Source organism: Dermacentor variabilis, unplaced genomic scaffold (genome assembly GCF_050947875.1).
Source record: "Dermacentor variabilis isolate Ectoservices unplaced genomic scaffold, ASM5094787v1 scaffold_12, whole genome shotgun sequence".
Classification (NCBI taxonomy): Eukaryota; Metazoa; Arthropoda; class Arachnida; order Ixodida; family Ixodidae; genus Dermacentor; species Dermacentor variabilis.
The window spans coordinates 56,310,452-56,330,861 of NW_027460280.1; the positions used below are offsets into that span (position 1 = coordinate 56,310,452).

A 20,410-nucleotide genomic window follows, 5' to 3' on the forward strand; every position below is an offset into this window, starting at 1 on the left:
CATGGTGCACATCTTTCTACAGAAATTGCTATATCAATGTCAGCAGTAGAAGCAAAACTAAGGTAGATCATTCTTGTCGCAGATTTTTAGAAAACATTTGAATGTGAAGTGTATTGCAAGCAATCAGTGCAGGCTGAAATTATTTATTTGCTTCATGACTTACAAACAACAGCCGATGGAGGAATCAGATTTTGTGTATTCATATAAATACTTTGTACGTACAAAGTAACTATGCACGGCACAACATATAATACTCCTGAATTCATGTCGAAAGATTGTAACGCATACTGTTGAGTAATATCTCGTGTGTCTTTTTAACTCTAGAAGTCAACAATGCACCTATGAATTTTTTGTAGTTGGAACAAATGATATGAAGAAATCATATATACTAATTCAGATGAGTAGACAATTACATTTGCCTTTAACATAGTGCACAGCCCTCAGCACTGAGAACATGCTAGAGATATTGACACATCATAGCAAGATTCACATACTGTAACAAGTTTAGATATTTTGCTTTACAGCTCGATGTCCAGAGCTGGATTGCTATCATCTTGTAAAATTACCACTCACGCCAATTTTCAAGGAATAAAAAGCCGGGTTATTTCAGCCCCATTACAGATATTTATTTTTTTTTGTTATCAAGCAAGAACGTCTATAAAAGGCCACTCATTTAAGAAGGCAAACAAAACACAAAATTCCACAATCACAATGCAAGGTCATGCAAACGCCTCGTGGGTTCTATCGCAGATGCAGGTAAATCACAAAGATAACCAGGAAACACTACGTAATCGCGTTTATTCGCTGGAACGCACTGCAGCCACTTGGCTGCAAAAACATCGTACACCACCGCACATTTCTAGTACACACCACGTAGGACACATGTACGCTGCAGAGATATGTGTTTTTTTCTGAGGAATGTTCGTGAGTCGCAGGATAAACACAGAAGGCACGAGCGACAAGCGCGCAACCCGCGCACATTGAACACACCGGCACGAAAGCAAATGCGGACGACACCGGTGTAACCTGCGCTACACGAGTGATGAACCCTGGTAGATTTGATGCTTTCCGACTGAAACAGCTACAACACGCACGGAAACATCGCACGCTGCACAAGCGTACACCTGATACCGTGTCAACAATTCCTGAGGCTACAGTTGATGTTGACGACAGCAGAAAGTTATTTAAAACGAAGTGACAACGCACGTAGCACGGGCAGGAGCTCATAACGTCATGAAAAAACTTCAATACAGCCGACTTGAAGTGCTGATCTCGGAGGCCATACTTTTGCTGGCTGCATACGGCAGATGTTGTTCAAAATCGAAAATACGCCCTAAAATTTTTTTCTACAGTAAAGTATAGCGTGCAATATAGACGCTTCAATGTTCGTTTTTTTGTCTCGCAACTATACGTAGTTGGGCGCAATACGGCACAAAATGAGTGGGTACTGGTTAATATTAAGGCATCACGGGGGCCACACAACCGCAAAGGTCTACAGATGACGCTCGCCCCATGCGATCGGTTGGTGGCGCAGCCCACCACCCTGTTTCAAAGAAGACGCTCATAGCATTCATTCGTCTAGTCTGCTCTCTATTTTGCAACTGCCGGTCGCCGGGCGGTTGCGCGAGCTGTTGTGGCGTGTTTGTCTAATCGTGTGGTTTTGTGTTTGGTGTAACGAAATGTGACTTAGTTCGCGAACACAGAAGTGCCAGAAGATAGCTTGTGTCTCTCTGAAACTCACTATATGCGTGGCGTGCCAGGCAAATGGGGACCAACGATTTTCATGCCCTGGAGTGCGTTCTCTTTTGTGTCTGGTTGTGGGAAGTTCGCTGGACGTCGCAAAGAAATAATGTGTATTATTAGCGTGCCTCAGCTCGTCCACTACGTAACGGCGTGTAGGCTGGGAGTCGACGCAGCATCAGCAACTTGGAGAGCGCTTTTCGACCGCGTCGTACCATTCAAAAGGTAAGTAATCGTGCTTGCTAACTACACGTGTATTGTGCGTGCTTCTCGTGTGTGCACAGAGTGCACGAGCGTAGAATAGAACCAGTAGAACTGCCACGGCAACAGTGGAACCTGTGCTGATGCTTGCTGAGCGCTGGTTGTCAGAATTTAGCTAGGCAAGTTTATTGTCTTAATGCGAAATTGAAAATCATTATAAGCGTTTTCTTCCGTTGAGAAATATTACGTTCGGAAATAATCGTGTTCATCATGTGCGCCTGTGCGTGAGCTCCCGCTTTTCTGCTTAAGTTGCATAACAACGCTCATCTGCATTTTAACAGATTCTTACTGCAATGACGTTTCCTCGCGTATAAATGCTTCTACGTTGTAAATAATCTGTGCTTACGCGGTTCTGAATTTACGAGCAGTTTTAGAAAAAAAAAACGTAAGCAGTCAAAGCTTGCAACAGGTACAGATTACTAAATTTTTAAGACAAGATGTGTTGACATAACTTATGCATAACTAAACATGACACGAGACAGTTGCTTAAACTAAGTCATGAAAAAATTGAATTGGTATGTAAACAAATATTTTTTGTAATGTGTTGCTGCTGTGTGTGTGTTAAAAATTTTACGGTGATGAAGGGGTCCCTCTGTGGCCACCCTTCATTAATGCAAACATTATTTTCGTGACTATTTTTAAATGCTCCTTGCATGTGTTCACACTGTGACACCGTTAATGTGCCACTGCTATAAATTAACTGCGAACTTTCGGAACTTATTTTGCAGTGGCGAGGCCGTAACCCACACCAGTGTCCACATAATGGAGGAGCCAGCAGAAATGCAGGGAAACCTTGAATGACTGCCATAGCGCAGTGTGTAATCTGATTGCTTGGTTCAGGTATGTATGATGTGTACGTGTTCCAAAGAGTAGGACCTCAGTATCATTCGTGAATAAGTTTTTTAACATATTACTCAACACAGCTTACTAAGTAGGCTAAGTATTTTTGCAACTTGCTGCTTATTTGTGTTCATAGCTGTTATTGTTTTCTATATAAAACTAGATCTAACATGTCCTGATGTTAAGTCTTTTTTCTTGCATCAATTGCTTGGCTGCAATTTAAATTTCATTTTTGTTTGACAGAATAGTTCTTGCGGAAACCCGCAAGGTGGAGAGAAGTAATTAATAAAGGGAAAATCAGACATCCACCCATTCATTGCAATTGCTACAAAAGAAACCCGTACAGGTTCCTCGCAAGAAAAGCCTCGAAGTTCAAGAAAAATTCGTCATGGTCCGGGACTCGAACCCGGGACCACTGCCTTTCCAGGGCAGCCACTCTACCATCTGAGCTAACCAGGCGGCTAGCAAATGGTAGGGTGAAGTCAAATTTGTCAACAGCTGACAAATTCTGTAAGATTTTCCCTTTATTATTTTTGAAAGAGCGTAGGTTTGGGCATGTTCGCATTCCATAACTTTTAGGTTTTTGGCGCACAGAAAGGGGTGAGAGACAAAGGTACAATGCGGACACAGCGCTAACTTCCAGCAATTGTTTTATGCTACGAAGCGGTACACATATATATAGGTAACAGACAACAGCGTACGCATGCGCATATGTACTGGTTTCTAATCAAATGAGACAGCAACGAGACATGTGTAATGGAAAGTTAAGATATCGAAGATGAAAAAGCGACCATGCATAGCCAAAAAATTTTGTGTAATTACAAGATTAAAATGCCATCTCCGTCAAGCCACCCTCTGTGAAGTTTAAAAAATCGAATTCTTTTTTTGAAAGATTGATTGAAGGCATGCTAACACAGATTATTGAAGCGGCGAAGATCGCTAGTTTGGGGAACGCTCGTGTTAGCGCACCTTCAATCGATCTTTCAAAAAAATAATTTGATTTTTTGAACGTGTCACAGAGGGTGGCTTGATGGAGATGGCATTTTAATCTTGCAATTACAAAAATTTTTTGGCTATGCATGGTCGCTTTTTCATCTTCGATATCATCTTAACTTTCCATTACACGTCTCGTTGCTGTCTCATTTGATTAGAAACCAGTGCATATGTGCATGCTTATGCTGTTGTCTGTTACCCATAAATATGTGTACCGCTTTGTAGAATAAAACAATTGCTGGAAGTTAGCGCTGTGTCCGTGTCGTACCTCTGTCTCTCGTCCCTTTTTGTGCGCTAAAAGCGTAAAGGTTATTATTTTTGCTTAGTACACGGTGTATTTCTCACTTTTTTATTTTGGCTTTATTGTTTTGAAACTGTTTCCTATGCTGCAGCTTTTATTTCTATCTTCTTTTCTGTTTATTCTACACGCTTGTGCAGTTTCCGTGCACATAAGAATTCAAAGTGTAGTGGGACAACTGTGTTGCATGTCTAAGCACATGGTGTGCTTACCATTGTTTAACATTCATATTTGCAATTATTTATCTCTTGTTCCCAGAATAACTGCCACTGGCAAATACACATTTGATGAGCCTGAACTTTCTGAAATGATACATGAAGGTCATTATTCACTGTGCTGCAGTTACTGCTGTAACATATGGGTAACAGCACAAACATGATCAGAAGAAGAGGGACACATACACACAGTGCTGGCTAACAACTGGTTTTATTGACAAGGATAGCACACCTTATATATGCCAGTGAAGCAAAGGAAATGAAGGGGAAAACACGTCAAGGGTGATAGCGTGCTAACCACGCAAGCACAATACAGCCAACCAAGCGCAACAATATGCAAACAATTATTTTTCTTTGCCGTCTGAAGCCCCGGTAGCCACATGCAGAAGATCAAATTCAGCATCACAGAGAGCAAGGGAAGGGGTGCTAAAGCACCTGCTACCAAATTTTCTAATGTAGTAGGCTTCTAAACTGATGCGTGCGGTCGTGTCACTGCCCTTCCCTAGAATCGTCTCTTTCAACCAGGCCACCCAATCAGTATACTTGCTAACGTGCGCAACTAAATGTGCATATTTCTCATCTAGTTTCTTTTTTTTTTTCACTTTTTGAGCGTGTTCCCCTAAACGGTCATTGACACAGCGACCAGTTTCGCCGACGTAAACCATCCCACATGACATGGGGATGCAATACACCACTCCAGTGGAACATTTTACTAACAGCGGTTGGTGGTCCTTCTGGCATCCACGTTTTCTGGCGTTAAAGATATGTGGACACAACTTTCCCAGCTTAATTGGGGCAGAGCAACAAATTGACACGCCGTGCCTACTTGCCACCTTCTTAAGATTGTGGGAAAATTTATGGATGTAAGGGACCACCTCTGTCTTACGTGCCTTCCATTGATCCTCAGCCATTGTACTTCCTGATCCTCACTTGAATTTTGGAAGTAGGATTTCAGAAACGGCAGTCAAGAGCAAGATGGGGAACCTGCAGCCAAAGGCGGCTTGCCTGATTATTAAACGTGGGCTTAATTAGATGTGGGCACGATTTTTGGAGAGCTGATGCCATACACAACACCGCTATACCTCTCTTAATTGTCTTGGAGTGTGCCGAGTCAAAGGGCAGCAACTTCTTAGCTCGTCGGTAGTAGCCCCAGCAAACATGTCCATCACAGAACATGATTTCTAGGTCTAAAAACTGTAAACTTGAAAGGTCCGGGAGTTCATGGGTGAAACGCAACCCATGTATATGTTTGCTAAAAATGGAAAATATTTTGCCTAATGTAGAGGGGTAGGGGAAGGTAGCCTGCTTTTTTAAAAGCACTAAAACATTCTCAACATACCTCAAAAATTTTAAAACCGGGATCCATTAAACATCTGTTCCAGTGCATTTTCCACCTTGGCCAGAAAAATGTCAGAAAGAATAGGGGCTACGCAAGAGCCTATGCAGATGCCATCGCGCTACAGAAATGACTACTCGTCAAATACAATAAATGTAATTTATTTAGGGAAAATGAGGTATCCACCAAATCATAGCAATTGCTACAAAGGAAATCCATGCGGGTTCCTTAAAGTAAAGCCTCGCAGTTGAAGAAAAATTCGTCCTAGTCCGGGACTAGAACCCAGGACCACTGCCTTTCCAGGGCAGCCACTCTACCAGCTGAGCTAACCCGGTGGCTAGCAGGTAGTAGGGTAGCAGATGTCAATCGTAGCAATTAATTGCTACGATTGAGTGGATGTCTCATTTTCCCATAATTAATTACTTATCTCCACCTTGCGGGTTTCCGCAGAACTATTACCACAATAGAAGTAGAGTTCAAATGAAACTGCAATAATGATAGAAAGTTATGAACGGACAAACCGACAGTGTTCTGGAAGGATACGTCGCCATTATTTTCAACGCAGTCTTTGATACACGCTAGCAGTTGATTCTGCGGAACAGAATGAAACAAGTCCTGCACATCTGCTGAAAAACCGAAACCAACATGATCATTTCCCTCTAAAATCTACTACTGCGACTGATTGCTTTAGAAGAAATGGGTCGTTCAAAGCTAGCGTCTTCAGCTTCTTAGCAAAAACTGGCTAACACACTTCTGCCACGATCCCTCTTCACTAACAATAGTGCTAAACGGAACTTCGGGCTTATGTGTCTTGGCTGTGAAAAACCCCCTCAAACTGTTCCCTCTGCTGTTAGATATGTCCCTGGCAAACTTTTCGAGGTCTAATTGCTTGCAAAACTCAACGAACTTGGTTTTTACTTGCACTTCACTTTTCTCTCCAGGGTCAAAGTTCTTATTAGCCGCTACCAAACCTTTTTCATTGTAAGTTCCCTTGGGTAAAATAATGAACCCACCCTGTTTGTCAGCTTGCATAAGCATCAGGTTGTTACTCTTAAAGAAAGAGATGTCATTCAACAATCTAGTACAGTACCAGTCCGGGGTTTTCGGAGCAAACTTTCGCAGCCAGTCAATACCTTCAAGAAGGCAGCTGTCCCGATTATCATCTTTTCCTGAGTGGCCACTTTTCAATTCATTGCAGTGATATCATGCACAGGAACATCAGCTTGGACCCCAAATTTGGATCCTTTCTGCAGATGTTGCATAATCTTCTCTGGTATATGGATGTCCCCCATGACGCTGACATTGCTTCCATCTTGCATCATTTTCTTGTCTCCTGTACAACAGAGCAACATATTCAAGATGCACCTCCACCTGCACTCCATGAGCTGTGCCACTAGGCGCTTCAAAGATGCGAGCTTCTTAATCACAAGCCGGTCAGGATGGTCCTTAAATCACAGAAGGTGCAACCTGTCCTGAGCGACTTATTCTGCTAAGTCTTTTCACGTGCCCCCACGCTGGTTTCACAGGGCCGAAGAGGGCACTTACTTCGTTATGGACGAGTCATTTCCGGATAGAAAAGGTGAACTGTCTTGACTAGCATGTTGCATGGGCGATGTGACTGAGTAGAAGGTTGATGGTGGAAAAGGAAGGTGCCTTACTACCTTACAAGAGGAAGGAAAGACACTTCACCTTTTGCATCCGGAAAGGACTAGTCCCTAATGAAGTAAGTACCCTCTTCAGCCTTGTGAAACCAGTGTGGGAGCATGTGAAAAGATTTTGCAGAATAAGTCACTCAGAACTGTGACAACAAGTCCAACTTTTACAGGACTGGTTCCATCTTCTGTGTTTTAAGGACCATCCTGATTGGCTTGCGATTAAGATGCTTGCATCTTGAATGAGTTGCTCCGGTGTTCAGGAGGAAAATGACGCAAGATGGAAGCAATGTCGTCATGGGGGACGTCCACATACCAGGGAAGATTATGCATCATCTGCACAAAGGATCCAAATTTGGGGTCCAAGCTGATGTTCCTGCACATGATCTCACTGCATTAAATTGGAAAGTGGCCACTCAGGAAAAGATGATAATCGGGACCACCGCCTTCTCAAAGGTGTTGACTGCCTGCTAAAGCTTGCTCCAAAAACCCCGGACTCGCTCCATAGGAGATTGTTGAATGACATATCTTTTTTTAAGAGCAACAACCTGATGCTTACGCAAGCTGACAAAGAGAGTGGGCTCGTCGTATTACCCAAGTTAGAGAGAGAAATTTATTTACAGAAAGGCAGAGAGGTCGGCCTGAGCTATAACTTGCTCTGGCCTGCTACTCTACACTGGGGAAGAGGGACGGGGAGGGAAAGGGCCGATGAATGATGATGGTATATGGAAGAGATGCGTATATACAAATTCAGAGTTGTGGCCTCTCTAAAGCCGTGCGTCCAGCCCAGTGGCTTGGAGAAAAGCTACAGCGGCTCTTGTTACCAGGGCTGCGCTGTTTGCATTAGGCCAAGGACCTAAAAGAAACTCGTCCGATAGCGGTCTCTCATGGATCTTTGCAATGGAAGAGGCAAGTTGCTGTCGTTCTTGCGCGTAGGTGGGACACACAAAATATATGTTCAAGCGTTTCTGGCACCTCACAGCATTCACAGTTTGGGCTAGTATCACTGGCACCTATCATATGTCTATAACGGTTGGTGAATGCGACACCAAGGCGAATCCGGTGCACCGTGCTCGTGTGGCTTCTTTTGAGCTTGTGAGGCATACGAAATTTCATTTCTTGGTCTCATTTGTGTAACCGCTTGTGTCGCCGATCTGGTTAGGTCCAGTGTTCTAACGTAGAGTTGCGGTTTACGCGACGAAGTAGGACGTTTGTGTCTGTACGTGAGAACGGAATGCGTACTTCACAAGCATTATCTAAAGCAGTTTTCGCTTCAGCTTCTGCCTGTTCGTTCCTGATCAGGCCACAGTGTGTGGGTATCCAGTGAAAGGTGACATTGTGGCCATATCTAGTTGCGTGGTCGAGCCGTTCTGTAATTTCTATAGCCATGGAATAATACGGGCCCCGTCTGAGGACACAGTCAATCGTTTGAAGAGCTGGCTTGCAATCGCAGAATATTGTCCATGCGTGAGGAGGCTCCTCAGAGAGAAATCTAAGTGCCTCCCGGATAGAAACAAGTTCTGCGGCAGTTGATGTTGAGCTATGGCCTAGTTTAAACCGCCGAGCAATGATCATATGTGGAATGACGAAGGCTGCAGTGGAGGCATATGGTGTGACAGAGTCATCGGTATACACGTGTGCAGTATCTCCGTACTTTCTAGAAATGTGCCACAGGGTGAGTTGCCTGAGGCCAATAGATGCAACGGATATGACTTTTTAGTAATTCCCGGTATCTGCACTGTAACGACAGGTTTAGGCAGAACCCACGGGGGTATTCTTGGAATACAGGCGGGAGAAAATCTCGATTGCAAAACTCGTTGATGGCACGATATAGTCCTTGAAAAGCTGGAACCTGGGTGGGTGGCTGGGAGCGATGACAGAGGATGGTGCCTGTGTCGGGTCAACACGCGAAGGTACATTCGAAGAGGCTCGCAGAGCAAGTATACCCCAATATGACAACTAAGAGCTTCCACCATTGTTCCATTGGTTGACGTGCATCGTGGGAGGCCTAAACATGTGTGCAATGCTTGAGCTTGAATGCTCTCCAGCGCATGCACACAGCTAAGTCTCATGCCTGAGAGCGCCGGAATGCTGTACCGTATATACCCTACGAATAGTGCTTGGTACAATTGGAGTAATGACGACTCCGAGGGGCCCCATCTTGTTCCTGCAATGATGCGAAGGACGTGAACAAAACTCTTCAGCTTTGACTTCAGTGCGGCGACGTGTCTTGACCAAGATAATCCCCGGTCTATGACTACACCAAGGAATCTGTGGTGTGTAAACGTAGGTATCGCTATTCCGTTAATGATTATCGGATACCTGTTCATTTGTTTTCGCGTGAATGTAATCACGGAACATTTTTCTGTTGAAAGTTGGAGGCCTTGACGCCGCAGATACTTAGCTGTGATTGTCACTGCACGTTGAAGCCTAGCATGCATTTGGGGACAGGTGGCTCCAGATGTCCATGTGCATATGTCGTCCGCATATGCGCTAATCTTCACCGTGCTAGGAAGTTCGGATGCAAGGCCAATCAATGCAACATTGAAAAGAGTTGGACTGAGAACTCCTCCTTGTGGAACACCTCTATGTATATGGTACTGTCCGGTGTCGCCATCACTTGTCGACATATACACCGTGCGGCCACTGAGGTAGCTAACAATCCATGCATATAGCCGGCCACCGACGTCTAAATCTTCCAGTGCATCAAGGATTGCATAATGGTGTACATTGTCGTATGCACCCTTAATATCCAGAAAAACAGCTCCAACTAACCGATGGCGACTTCTTTCTTGTTCAACAGTGGATACCAAGTCAATAACACCGTCAATGGAAGAACGGCCTCTTCTAAATCCATGCATAAAATCAGGAAAGCAATTATTTTTCTCTAGAAACCATTCCAGCCTTGACAAGACCATTCTTTCCATTACTTTGTCGACGCAACTGGCTAAGGTGATCGGTCTGCAGGAGGAGAGCTCGTTAGGGTATTTCCCCGGCTTAAGCAGGCCTACAACGCAACTGCATTTCCAAGAATCTGGAACATTTCCTGTCTCCCACGTCATATTATAATAAGATAGAAGAAGACGTCATGATTCGATGCCAAGATGGGTCACATCGGCACCAGGACCAGACGGAATCGCATACGTTACCCAAGGGAATTTACAATTAAAAATGTTTGGTAGCGGCTAATAAGAACTGTGTCCCTGGAGAGAAAAGTGAAGTGCGAGGAAAAATTAAGTTCGTTGAGTTTTGTAAGCAATTATACCTTGGAAAGTTTGCCAGGGACATATCTAACAGCAGAGGGAACAGTTTGAGGGGGGTTTTCACAGCCAAGACACATAAGCCCAAAGTTCCGTTAAGCACTATTGTTAGTGAACAGGGATTGTGGCAGAAGTGTTAGCCAGTTTTTGCTAAAGAAGCTCAAGGCGCTAGCTTTAAACGACCCATTACTTTTAAAGAAATCAGTCGCAGTAGTACAGCTTTTAGAGCGAAATGATCATGTTGGTTTCGGTTTTTCGGAAGACGTGCAGGAGTTGTTTAATTCTGTTCCACAGAATCAACTGCTAGCATGTGTCAAAGAGTGCATAGAAGATAACGGCGATGTATCCTTCCAGAACACTGTTGGTTTGGCCGTTCATAATTTTCTATCTTTATTGCAGTTTTATTTGAACTCGACTTTTATTGTATTTGACAAGCAGCTGTTTTTGCAGTGCGATGGCATCTGCATAGGGTCTTGCGTAGCCCCTAATCTTTGTGACATTTTTCAGGTAAAGGTGGACAACACACTGGAACAAGTGTTTAATGGGGGGCCAGTTTTAAAAATTTTTGGGCATGTTGACACTTATTTGGTGCTTTTATAAAAAGCAGCCCACCTTCACCTACCCTCTACAGTAGGCAAAGTTTTATCTATATTTAGCAAACATAGACGTGAGTTGCCTTTCACCCTTGAACTTCCGAACCTTTCAATTTTAGTTTTTATACGTAAAGATTACGTTCAGTGATGGACATGTTGGCTGGGCCTCCAACCCACGGGCTAAGGAATTGCTGCCCTTTCACTCGGCACACTCCAAGACAATTAAGAGAAGTATACAGGTGTTGCGTGTGGAATAGGCTCTCCAAAAATCGTGCCCACATCAGATTAAGCTCAGTTTTCCTAATCAGGTAAGCCGTCTTTTAGCTGCAGGGTTCCCCATCTCGGTCTTGACTGCCATTTCAGAAGTCCTCCTTGAAAAGTTCAAGTGTGGATGTGGAAGTGCAATGGTTGAGGATCAACTGAAGGCACCTAAGACAGAGGTGGTCCCTTACATCCACAAACTTTCCCACAATCTTAAGGTGGCAAGTAGGCACGGTGTGCCAATTTGTTTCTATGCCCGAAAGGAGCTGGGAAAGTTGTGTCAACGTATATGTAATGCCAGAAAACGTGGATGCCAGAAGAAGCACCAACCGCCGTTAGTAAAATGTTCCACTGGAGTGGTGTATTGCATCCCCATGTCATGTGGGATGTTTTCTGTCCGTGAAATTGCTCGCTGTATCAATGACCGTTCAGGGGAACACCCTCAAAAACTGAAAAAAAAAACACTAGATGAGAAATATGCACATTTAGTTGCGCACGTTAGCAAGTATACGGATCGTGGGGCCCAGATGAAAGTCACGACGATTCTAGGAAAGAGCAGTGACAAGACTGCGCACATCAGTTTAAAAACCTTCCACATTAGAAAATTCGGTAGCCACTGTTTTAGCACCCCTCACTTTGCTCTCTTTGATGCTGAATCTGATCTTCTGGGTGCGGCTATCGGGGCTTCAGATTGCAAAGGAAAAGAAAAATAATTGTTTGCGCTTTGTTGTGTTTGGTTGGCTTCATTGCGCTTGTGAACTTGGCACGCTGTCACCCTTGACATGATTTTCCCTTTCATTTCCCTTGCTTCACTCTGGCATATACAGGGTGTCCCACATAACGTGAGCCAAGAATTTAAATATGAAAGGCACATGTGAAGGGAATTGAACGAAACCCATACTATTCGCAATAGCCTATAGTAACTCAGACAATTTTTTGTTTTCCCCATAACTTACAAATTAAATAAGTTTAATTACAGAACTTTTAGTTATTGGCTGAGGACCCCAAGTGTGATACGCAGATTTGTAGAGCAACTTCAGAAACCACCGATCGAGTTCTTTCCTTTACTAAATGTCTCATGTAGTCCTTTTTTCCTGGTTGCAAAGAAAGCCCATGAAATATGAAGAAGGCCACGTGATGGAGCATAGTGGTATTGTGCTGCTCTGAAGCGTGCGTTTGGTGAACAAGGTTGGCTGCATCGTGACTGGTGACGAGAAAGTGGCAGGGCATTCTTTATCTCATTAGCACCGCATCCGCCTGCAGCATGCATTTTCGCCATCATCCGACGGGAGCAGACCTTGTTCACCGAAGGCACGCTTGAGAGGAGCACAATACCACTGCGCAAGCACTCTGTCACGTGCCTTGTTTCATATTTCGCGGACTTTCTTTGCAACTCAGAAGAAATGACTATGTGAGACGTATCGTAAAGCAAACAACTCGATCGGTGGTTTCTGAACGGGCTCTACAAATCTGTGTGCCATACTTGGGGTCCTCAGCCGATAATTAGAGTTGGGTAATTAAATTTAATTAATTGGCGAGTTATGGGGAAAACAAAGGATTGTAGGAGTTACTATAGGCTATTGCGAATAGTATGCATTCAGTTCAGTTCGCTTCCAACGTGCCTTTCATTTTTTAAAAAAATTCTTGGCTCAAGTTATGTGAGACACCCTACAAGGTGTGCTATCCTTGCCAATAAAATCAGTTGTTAGTCAGCACTGTGTGTACGCGTCTGCCTTCTTGTGGTCTGTTTGTGCTGTTACCCATATGTTTCGAGATGAACCAACTCTCCCAAAAGGAAGTATCGATGACGTTACTGCTGTACTGAGGTGTTTTCTAGTAAGCTTGATTTTTTTCTCTCCCATAAAAAAAAATTTTGGCAAGCTATGCCCATTCATGCAAATAGGCATTGTAGCAGCTAAGAGTCTATGTCCAGTTACATTATTTTTCACTTTAAGTAAACACAGTATAGATCACATAGTTAGCTGATAGATCCGTGTATTGATGCTCAATCATTAAAGAACACTATTTCATACATAGTGCTAAATTGTCTGGTTGCTTTTGCTGTAGCATTTGCTCGTTGTTGCTCATCAAATGAATTTAATTTCAACTGCACCACATAGAACATTCCGATTGGAACTTCTGTAATTTTAATAGTGATAATCAACCAACAAGCCCTAATTCAACAGCTGTCATGAATAATTTCTAATACTTTGGGTCCCTTTTCGTGTTGTTCTGTTTCACACTATGTATTTGGTCAGCGCAGTGGGCATTCTTATATTCAATCTGCTTGGTGCTGTTAAGGTCAGAATATCTTCAACCAGCAAGTCTAAATTATAATGCTATCAATAAAACTTCGATTACTGGGCAGATGAAAGCATTTTATCTCATTCTAAAAGTATCTTTGTTGTAACCACCAGTGTCTAGAGCAAGCATCATATGCACAGCAACTCATAATAAGTTTTTAAGTTGGATGGGCGAGTATCTATAGCTAAGTATACCTGTGCATATACTTTCTACATATTAGCTAGTGTTTTAGCCACACGAAACAGCCTGTGTTTGCTGAAGTCAAATTTATGGTTGATGCACCTGCTTTTTTTGTTGTGCACTTACACTTCTGTGGTCTCTTAAGCACTGTAGTCGTGTGACAGCTGAAGTATTGCAGTAGTGTCGAAGTTAGCGTGCTACACTATGCCGACACATACCTATCACCATATTCGTGCATTTTCCGAGAACCAGCTGTGTTCACTAGGTGAAATTTGTAGTGTCCTTATGAGTTTGCCATTCAGTTCATGTAACTTTTCAGGACAGAATTTGCACAGGGAGGGAAGGGAGACCATACAACATGACTGCTGCTAACAACTGTCTCTCTGTTTCATGGAAGGATTAAAAATAACAATGTCACTGGATATTTGCTTATATTGTGCACAAGTTCTTTCAGAGGGAAGATGTAAGTTGTGATATAAAGGCATTAAACCACGATAAACAGTATTTGCATAAAAAGAAAAGTAAATATGTGCAGAATAATTTCTATCCCTTGTCATCTCGAAAGGACGCTTTTCTTGCATAGACAATGAGGGCTGGCTAACACGTCTCATTTATGTGGTACGCCTCACTGATTTCTCTCGTCAATTCTTCACCGTGGGTGAGAACAGATGAACGATCTTAATTTAGCCTGAGGCCCTATCGCAGCAATGCACGGTCAAGTTGGACGAGCATACTAGTGATTTCTTTGGCACACATTTGGCGCATTTAGCTATGGCCAGTCTGCCCTGTGTACATTTGACCACATGTGAAAGGAATACAGTACACTGCCTCTCACACACACTAGACAAACTTGCTTTAACCAAGCAAACCTTGTTTGCCTGCTCGCCTTTCTCAATTCACTTCGTGACTGTTGTGCATGTGTATACATATGTATGTGTGTACAAATGTGTATCCCTAGCAAGCAGTCTACAAGCGAATTGAGAAAGGCACCCAGGCTAGGGAGGCTTGCTTAGTTAAAGATACCACCAAATTTGTCTTGTGTACGTTAGCAGTAGTGTAGTCTATTCCTTTGATCATCTGTATATTTGGTCAAATGTACATTGGGCAGACTGGCTGGTGCCTCACATGCACCCAGGAGAGCACCATATGTGCCACATGACAATGCATTGACATGACTGGTGCTATGCATCAGATTTAGATTGTTCATCTGTTTTTTTCACCTCTGGTAACTGAATGGCCAACAATAATAGTAAGGAATATCAATTAAATACTGGGACGTGTCAGTCCGCTCTCATTATGATTGTGTGAAAAAGAGGAACACTCTCTAAATGACACAGAATAGCAATCACTCTGTGCTTTCTCATTCTATTTGTTATGCAACATTTGCCCTCATTCTAAAAGAACGTTTGTGCAGTACAAGTGCACATGCAGTGTAAATATTTTCTGTATTCCTTCCCATAAAATAAACATTTAAACATTGAATTGGTAGCTTTTGTGCGCTGTGGTCTCTCTTCTGTCCCTTATGTTGTACGCAAAAGTTAACCATGAACATGCACCAACTTTCTCAGTTACTCGTCAGTCAGTGTTGATAAACTCACAATGTTTCCAGCCAGAACATTCTTACCATTTATGTCACATCCAGTCAGTATAGTACTACTCTGGCTTTTCATAAAGCATGCTAATATGTACTTCTGCATTTATAGTTTATGTAATGATAGCCTAACAGCGCAAGCCAAAAGTTGTAGAGATACAAGCCGTCTAATTGCTCAGAGGGTGATCAGAGGCGGATACTAAGAGAGCTCTTCTGATTGGCTGGTACAACCTGTACCACACAGTAACTTTCTCTTGAGCGATTTGGTCTTTGCTAAATGCCGTGCTGTTGTAGTGCAACAAACTGCAAAAAGAAAGATACAAATGGACAGAAAGAAGGGAAAGAAAGATGGCACTACACTCACAACTGTTTATTAGGCACAAAACTTGCTACATATATATTGCGCACACTCTTGACATCAGGGGCAGCAAAAAGAGCAAGTGACAGGTCATGTTGTTTGTGTGATACCCAACAATTTCATTTCCACATCATATAAAAAACATGTTTGACTAACACATGCTTGACCACTGATCTGAATGTAATATGCCTCTAGTAGTTCCCGCGCGGTTTTATCTCTACTCTTACCTGGGATTCTCACCTCAGAAAAACGTGGCTTACAGGAGCACGATTTGCAATGTGCAGAGAGATGGGTGTTCATATCCTTTTTTAAATTCTTTTTGTTCCCTCATTCGGTCATTCACACAATGGCCAATCTGCCCGACATAGGTTTTCCCATAACTTAACGGTGTCTGGTAAACCACGTGGACCGCTTTTCCACATAGCTTTTCTGTCTAGTTTCAAGCATCATGTCCAGCAGCTTTTAAATGCCAGATTTCCTCATTCGGTCATCACCTAGTGGCAGAAACCTCGCTGCAGCAACTCAAATGTAAAATAATCCGAAGGGGAGTGAGGGAAGTAAGCACGATTCCCAAAGAAAGGCTCAAGTGGCACCTTATTACCACAGGGTGAGCCACAGCCTCAAGGCGGCAAACAGGTATGAGGTACCTGTTGTTTTCTTCCTCGAACACGCTGTCTTGCCTATGTCCCCGAATCATAGAATGTGCAGTGCAAATGTACAAAGTCAAACATGCAAAGTGCTACGTGGAAAAGTGTTCCACTGCTGTGGTTTACCAGATACATGTACCGCTAAGTTACAGGAAAACCTACATCGGGCAGACTGGCCGTTGTGTGAAAGACTGAATGAGGGAACATGCAAACAATTTAAAAGCGCATATGAATGCCCATTTTTCTGCGTATTGTATACCGTGCTGCTGTACTGTAAGCCAAGTTTTTCTGTGGTGAGAATCCTAGGTAAGAGTAGCGATAAAACTGCGCAGGAACTGCTAGAGGCATGTCACATTCGTATAACTGGTCAAGCGTGTGTTAGTCAAACATCTGTTTTGTTATATGATGCAAAAAGAAATTGTTCGGTTTGACGCAAACAAGATGACCTGACACTTGCTCTTTTTTTCCCCTGATGTCGAGAGTGTGCGCGGTATATATGTAGCAAGTTTTGTGTCTAATAAACAGTTGAGTGTGGCGCCGTCTTTCCCTTTTTTCTGTCCTTTAGAACCTTTCTTTTTCCAGTTTTTCGTGCTACACCATGCCGTACAACCTGTACCACTTTCTACGCTTCACAAAGCTGAAAGTCAACTTGGGCTCACTGAAAGTGGTTGTGTATTGCTTGTGTAGTCTCTTTAAAGATTACTTTCAAACAGAGGTAAGCCATATAATTTTGTGTGGAGCCCCTACACTAATGCCACTGGACATACTTCTTTTTGCTGCCAGCAGTTAGTGACATAAAACCAATGGCTGATTGCACAAACCATAAAGATGCATAAAAAAGGCTTGATGTCAGATTTCTCAGGTTCCTGTAAACAAAGCAAATTAGCTGCTTTAATGAGAAAGTTTGGCAGACTGGGTGGGAATAGAACCTGGGGTGTGAAACAAGGACACTTCTGTGATGCCACAATATCCATGTGCTTTTGGAAGTAACCGTTGCAGATGTAAACGCTACTGAGGGTGAGCTTTGTGTTGTGCCAAGAACTAGGTCCTTAAAAATCTGTTGTCAGTCCCTTTAAGGTGTGCCTACTGTGTGTGTCATATTGTGTGTGTCATATTGTGCACGTCACATTGCAGCCATCTGGTTCACTAAAGATGCTTTCACGTTCCCACACCTAGCAGTCTTAACGTGTCTCTGCCCTTTTATTGCAGGTACACCTAGCAAATGTATACATTGACGAGGAGTGGCACCTGCTCTAGTGCCATGGCTAGGACTCCCTGTTCTGCAAAGAACTGGTGAAACTGGTGTGGGGAGTTCTGGCACTCAGGATAGGAGCATCACAGGGGCTCTTTGGTGGTGCTTCCTGAACGACCGCAATTTCATTGAGAAGCCGGCATTGAGCCTCCATAAATTGGAAGCTGTGGACAGTATCATCGACATTGTTTCAAATTTGTTTGTGTAATGTTTGTAACAGTCATGTATTACAGTGAAATGATTAATTTTCCAGAGGCACTTGATGCATATCTTTCGAGATGTGGTGCCCCTGAGGAGGAGAAATCGCGGTGCTCAAAATGAACCGTAGCCTAGCAGACATGCTGAGAGAAATTAAGTAAGCGTGTAATTGCAAACATGTGTACATGCAGTAAACCTCATTAATTTGAAGTCGTGGGGGCCATGCGAAATGTCAGGACTAAGCAAACGCAACCAAAATGGTTTAAAATATATTTGTTTCGGCTTCCCACGGGAGCCTTGTTCACAATGAAACCAGCAGCAGAGTAGGTAGCGTTCTTATCTGCAGCTCAAAACATGATTAAGGTACTTGGCATACATGGACATGGATGATTAGAGATTCAAGATAAAGACACGTAAAATGATTTCATTCCTTAACAATCAAGCGATATTTTTCCTAGCTAATTGTGACGTAGTTGCGCAGTGCTCGGCCAGGGCATTCGATGCAAAGTATCGTTTCTGGACATCATTCCTGTGCTGTTTTAAGTCTTTTTTTAGAGTTGCCGGTTTCTCCGATGTAGTCATACCGACAGTTCGCACACCGAAGGACCTACACTACGCCTGGGAACTTGCCCTTTTTCGAACGGTCTTTCACATGCATGAGCTCGTGTTTACGTTTTGGAACGTGCACAGCCTGCACATCATATGACCACAACGCATGCAAGGGTCTCGCTTATGCAGGGGACATATGGTATTAAAGCCCATTTTTCGGGGGGTCCAGGGTGGGTGGGTACTGCGCAAGCCAGCTGGCACCCTACTGTGTCAATGGAGTACTCAGGGTATCCACAAGCCATCAATTCCCACTGCACAAGTGAATTGTCTGCCATGTGGTCTTCTACTGTTGTGCACACATTTTTCACCCAACGAAGGAGAGAGCAGACAACAGACCTCTTTTGCGAAGCAGGGTGCACCAATGTGTAGTTGAGGTAGCGCCCCGTGTGAGTTAGCTTCCTAAACACCTCGAATAACAGGTTTGGCCCTTTATGTTGCACGAGGCTGTCCAAGAATGACAGTTGGCCTTCAGATTCCACTTCTATGGTGAACTTAATTGCTGCTTGCATTACTGTTTAGGTGAGCCGTGAAGAGGTGAATATTCTGTTGTTGCAAAACTCTGAAACAGTCGACATATCTGAAGAAGACCTTAGGTGTCGATGTAAACGAGCTAACCTTGACTTAAACCTCGACCTCTTCACGGCTCACTTAAACAATTGCAAGCAAAATTAGGTTCACCATAGAAGTGGAATGTGAAGGTCAACTGCCATTCTTGGACACCCTTGTGCCAACGCAAAGGGCTAAACCTGTTATTCGAGGTGCTTAGGAAGCTAACTCACACGGGGCGCTACCTCAACTACACATTGGTGCACCCTGCTTCGCAGAAGAGGTCTGTTGTCTGCTCTCTCCTTCGTTGGGTGAAAAATGTGTGCACAACAGCAGAAGACCACATGGCAGACAATTCACTTGTGCGGTGGGAATTGATGGCTTGGGGATACCCTGAGTACTTCATTCACTCAGTAGGGTGCCAGCTGGCTCACGCAGTACCCACCCACCCTGGACCCCCCAAAAAATGGGCTTCAATACCTTACATCCGTGGCATAAGCGAGACCCTTGCTCATGTGGCAGAGCACAACAGGAAGAACAAATCCTGACAGGCTTGCCAACTGTCACGAATTTCACCGCTCCAGGAATGGACAGATGCAATGCAAATATCTTAAATATTTTTCTCAAGACACAATATAACCCAAAACAAATGACCAGCAAAGTAAGTGCGCACAAAATATACCCTGTACACAAAAGAGATTAACAAAACTAGGTATATACATAATCAAAACAAATGAGAAATTAGCTGTATAATGTTTATAGTCTGACTGGCCAAGTGACAGTCCCCAAGAATTGAATGTTCTGACTGTCAGAGTAGCAGTGAACGTCGGCAAGGTGTGGTGCAAGATGTCAGCCTGCGTAGTTGCAACACGACGTAGACATAGACCTTCGTTGTGAGTGACGAGGTTGTAGCCCCCTTATGAGACTTGCATTACACAGGACGCAGTCTGGACTAGTCGGGCATTGTGTGGCCGACGTGGTCAGGTGATTGTGGCACTGGACAAGGCCGGTTATGGCAGTGTGGCGTTGGGTTGGGGTTGCAGAGCATAGTCATGCCGATGTAGTCAGGTCTTGGAAGCTGTTGTTGGCCAACTCTTGGATGTCCTCTCGTCTGTCCGTGGTCCCAAGCTACTAGTTCCCATCTCCAAAGCACAGCTAGAGATGTGACTGCCTTGCTTCTCATCCATGTCAGCAATGCGCGCTCCTTGTTTTTCCTCCCCTTTTCCTTCAATTTTTCTCTGACACTTCACATGCTTCCTCACCTCATGTATCCATT

At 43.6% G+C, this 20,410-nt stretch overlaps 1 protein-coding gene, 1 long non-coding RNA gene and 1 other non-coding gene across 3 annotated transcripts in view; 1 reads left to right on the plus strand and 2 right to left on the minus strand.

Annotated features, from left to right (window-relative positions):
- The window catches only part of Idua (alpha-L-iduronidase), a 495,845-nt gene that overhangs the window by 384,937 nt on the left and 90,498 nt on the right, over window positions 1-20,410 (minus strand). The window lies entirely within an intron of this gene.
- LOC142566374 (uncharacterized) lies at window positions 1,621-18,730 on the plus strand. The gene is made up of 3 exons (XR_012825046.1): window positions 1,621-1,965; window positions 2,730-2,841; window positions 17,739-18,730. It is a non-coding gene; the product is annotated as an uncharacterized LOC142566374 (long non-coding RNA).
- TRNAS-GGA (transfer RNA serine (anticodon GGA)) lies at window positions 3,226-3,300 on the minus strand. Its single transcript has one exon. It is a non-coding gene; the product is annotated as a tRNA-Ser (tRNA).